Below are 4,574 nucleotides of genomic sequence, written 5' to 3'. Positions count from 1 at the left end.
ATATTATATAGAAGGACTTCCTCTGCCTATGGACAGTGAGAAGATGATGGTTACCAGCCCTGCATGGCCTCAGGGAAGAACGGGAACTGCTCTACCATTCTTGAGGAAGCCAGATACCCGAGGATAGCTCACGCTGTAGAGCCCCACGGCATCATTCCTACAATGGCGATCTGCACGAGACCCACCCTTGATCCAACATTGAATGGAATCTATGATCCCTATTGTTGAAAACTTTAAACTTGTGGCCCTTCTCCCTTTACTTGCAGGTATCACATTTTCAATGGTTCCCCTGGAAGACAACTGTATATAGCAGAGATAGTGTAATGGGAGAGGGGGAAAGGGCAGAGGGTCAAAGATAGGATAAAAAACATATATGTATGTATACATTGTATGAAAGTAGAAATGGAATATTATTGATGATAACATGCTTGATTAAGTCACTATGCAATTTATCCTGGATGGGAAACTACACTTAGTGTGTTGTGATGATGCTCAGGGAATGAGTGTTAGGTAATATAATATTTAAACAAAAAAAAAAAGTTGCAGGAGGGAAAAAAAATGCACATTGATGAATGCAGCGAGCTGTATGGGCACAGCTGGGTATTACTTTATAGTATGTTCATTCTACTCACCGGGGTTTATGCCTAGGGTCAGACTAGGATACATGTGTAGGTTTGTGTCAGCTGTGCTAGCTAATGGATTTATTTAGACTAATTAAGTTCATTGGCAGAACAATTGAATGGGGGGGGGAAGGTATGGAGGGCAATCGTGGATGCCAGGGAAAAAGGGGGAGGATGGGGAATCAGGGATGGCAAGACGAAGGGCAAGGTATGCAGGACGTAAGAATTGGAAAATTATTTGCTGAGAACATATATGTGGATGTACTTGATTGAGACAATGCACAGTGTATTTTGGATGGAAAAAAAAAAAAGATGAAGAGGAATTGTCTCCTTTTTGACATGAGCATCCAGTGTATCCATAGTGTGTACACCAATAAGCTCCTAAGCAGTGATCGAGATCTCTTGGCAGTGTTCTATGGTACTAAGAAAGACAAAAATTCAGTGAATTTCAAAAATATTTAAGTCTTACAAGAGTTGGATAGTCCAGGTGCTAAAGGAGTGCTAGAGCTTGACCAGTTTAAGGGGTAACAGGGCAAGAAACGGTTCTAAGACTAGATGGGCCACGGAGCTGATTACTCATTCAGCGAAGTGCTGTGGGTCTGTGCCAACCTCTTTAGTGATGTCCAGGTCAAAATGAGTCATAAGAGAATCATGCTGTTCTCCAGTGAAGATGACCCCCACTGCAATGGCAGCACCAAAGCCAGCCGGGCCAGGATCAAAGCCAATGATCTTCATGACACAGGTATTTTCCTTGAAGTGATGCACCTGAAGAAACCTGGGGGCTTTGACCCTTATTCTACAGAGCTGTCATCAGTGTAGCAGAAGATGAGGACCTCATGGTTCATTTAGAGGTGTCAAGCAAACTAGAAGACCTAAGTAGGAAGGTTTATGCCAAGGAAACCAAGAAGAGACCACTCTACGGGTTAACATTGAAGCTCAGCAAAGATATAGCACTGTCTGAGGACACTTATAATTTGCTCCAGAAGGCTTTTAGGTCTTCTGCAATAAGGCTGCATTGGAAAACAAATGAACCAGTGAAAGTCAAGATGTGAATCTTTTGTATACAGGCAACTTTCTCCTGCCTAGTGACACCAAGAGGTCTCAGATCTATGGAAACAGTCAAATTCTACTGGAGAAAGAGGAAACAGAAGAGCTGAAATGGTTCGATGAGCCAGGTCTTATTCTCATCAGTTTCGAGCCTTAGTAATATTGAAGAAGGACCATTACCTGCCCTCCATGTTTGTGCATCTTGAGGAGACCCTGGTAAACCAGAGCACGACCTTGTTCAGTGCTCTCCTCAGCAAGTGTTTGAAGAAGGAGGTCATGGAAGTGTGCAGATACACACCCCGCAAGAACACCCCCCCATATTTTGTGGCTCTGGTGCCACTGCAAGAGGAGCTGGATGACCAAAAAATTCAGGTGACTCCTTCAGGTTTCCAGCTTTTTTACCTACCCTATGCTGATGACAAATGGAAGGGGTCCATTACTGAAAGAGTCAAGGCAAGCCCAGAGCAGGTGGACAAGATGAAGGCTATTATTCAGAAACTCCGCTTCAAATGTGATGACTTTGAGAACCCAGTGCTACAGCAGCACCTCAGGAGCCTGGAGGCCTTAGCTTTGGATGTGATGGAGCCCAAACAAGCCGAACAATGTCATAGATCTGACATTGCCCAAATTGAAGAAATGGATAAAAGACTAGGCTCTGGTAGACGAGTTTAAGGAACTCACCTGCCCACCAGATTACACTCCTGGCAGGAACGTTACCAAGAAAAAACAAGATGATGAGGGTTCTGGAAGTAAAAGGTCCAAGGTGGAGTTTTCTGAAGAGGACCTAAAGGCCCACGTCAGCAAGAGCATGCTGGGCAAGCTCACTGTGCCTGCGTGGAAGGAGGCCTGCAGGGTGTACAGGCTGAAGAGCGGGATGAAGAAGCAGGAGCTGATGGAAGTGCTCACCAAGCTTTTCCAGGAGGTGTGACCAGAAGTGTTATGGCCAGCCCCTCTTGAACTGTAGCCAGGCTGCTAGGTGTCGTTCTCACTGAATTAAAAAATGTTTCTCCTGTGCTACAAAGAGTTGATGCATATGAGAGTTTCTGTTGCCAGGAGACCAGGTCTCCCTCCCACTTCACTGTGCCTTATTCTGCTGTCTAAATAAAGAGCCCTGGGACCAGCAGATGGCATAATGGCTATGTTGCTGGACTCCCATGTAGTTGACCGCGGCTGGAGTCCGGGACCCAGTAGCTTAAACTCACGCTGAGGTGTGTGCGTGAGTGCCCAAGATCCTGAGAGGAGAATGGAGGAGAAGGGATTGCGGCGTGGCCATCCCCCCTGGAGGGTGATTTCTCACTTTCCATCTCTCTCTCTGTCTGTCTGTCTTTCTGGCAAGTGCACACACCCTATATCAAAAACCTCTAAAAAAAGAAAAAAGAGAGAGAGAGAGAGAAAGAAAGAGCAAGAGAGCCCGATTTGGTTCTGCATGCCACCTCTAGAGTGAGCCAGTCAGTGCATCCACCTGGCACCCAGAGGTGAAGATTATAGGTGTTAGCTCAGTCTTCTGTCACACTGGGAACATAGGTCACAGTGGTAACAAAACATGTCAGTGGAGAAGGGGGAGGCTGGGATAGTTAGGGGCAGGTGAACATGCTGCAGGGACGGCCAGCCCTAGCTTCTATCCTCCCACTGGTTTTTCTTTCATTGTGTCATATTAAGATAAAAAAAATTAGATTTCAGAAGCTGGCAGGTGGCGTAGTGGTTGAGGTGCCAGACTCCCAAATGTTTGACGGTTTGAGTCCCAGACCTGGCAGCTTGTTTTCTCTCTCTTCAAATTGAATAATAATAATAAAATAAAATAATAACTATAAAAAATTAAATTTGCCTAAGGTTTTTCTTTCCTTTTTTTTTTTATTTGCTATAGAGCATGTGCACTTGCCAGAAAGAGAGAAAGTGAGAAAGCATCCTCACGGGAGATGGCCACACCTCAGTCCCTTCTCCTCCAGTCTTCTCTGATTTTTGAATCAGTGGTTTATAAGCTTCCAGGTCCAGAAGTTGAACCCCACAGTCTGTCACGTGGGATCCAGCCACCTTAATCTTCATACCACTAGCTAGCCCATCTAAGGTTTTCCTGTTAACAGCCTAGAAGAAGTAGATAATACATAAAGGAAGCAAAACTGAGTGTATTGAATTCTGGAAATCTGTGGGTAACCCAAAAAGGGAGGCAATTTGGGGGCAAAAAGAGAAAAGGAACATCTCAGAAACCTTGGAAATACCAGAGCCTGCGAAGAAAACAGCCAGGTTAAATTTCCTGTAAAGCTGGACTATGGCTGGGGACTGTTCAGTGGATGGACGCCTTGTGCTATTGGCAACCTGTTACTTCTTCCAAAGGTTCAGAAAGACGTATTCGCATAGCAGGGTATCATTTTGAAATGTAACCACTGGATAATACATGCAAGGGAAAATACATGAGAGGGAGCCCTGGGCATTTTCTAGTGTAGTGACTCTCAAGAGTTGGGAAGCGAGCAGGTACAATATTAGGGAAAGTTGTTACAGACTGAATGCCTGTGGCTCCAACCCCAAATTCATATGTTAAAACTCTAAAGTCAACAGGCTTGTATCAGTAGGTGGGGCCTTTAGGAAGTAGTTGGGCCTTGAGGATAGAGCCCTTATGAATGGGAGTAGTGTCTTTATGAGAAGAGAGAGACCAGCAGATGATGTAGTAGTTATGTCACTGGACTGCCACATGGCCAACCCTGGTTCAAGTCCTGGACCCAGTGGCTTAAAACACGCCAGGTGCAGGGTACCAGCAGTTAGCATAATGGCTATGTCGCTGGACTCCCACGTAATCAACCGCAGTTCGCATCCCGGACCCGGTGGCTTAGAACTCACGCCGGGCACGTGTACATGTGTGCCCAAGATCCCGAGAGGAGAATGGAGGAGAAGGGATTGCAGCATGACCGTCCC

General features: G+C 45.6%; 1 pseudogene; it reads left to right on the top strand.

The window, feature by feature from the left end:
• LOC102473110 (X-ray repair cross-complementing protein 6-like) overlaps positions 1 to 4,022 on the top strand; it is an 18,403-nt pseudogene extending 14,381 nt beyond the window's left edge.
• The last annotated feature ends 552 nt before the right edge of the window (positions 4,023 to 4,574 follow it).

Source organism: Tupaia chinensis, unplaced genomic scaffold, assembly GCF_000334495.1.
Source record: "Tupaia chinensis unplaced genomic scaffold, TupChi_1.0 Scaffold000237_1, whole genome shotgun sequence".
Classification (NCBI taxonomy): domain Eukaryota; kingdom Metazoa; phylum Chordata; class Mammalia; order Scandentia; family Tupaiidae; genus Tupaia; species Tupaia belangeri.
The sequence above is the reverse complement of the archived record's forward strand: the minus strand, read 5'-3'. Positions and strand labels throughout refer to the sequence as shown.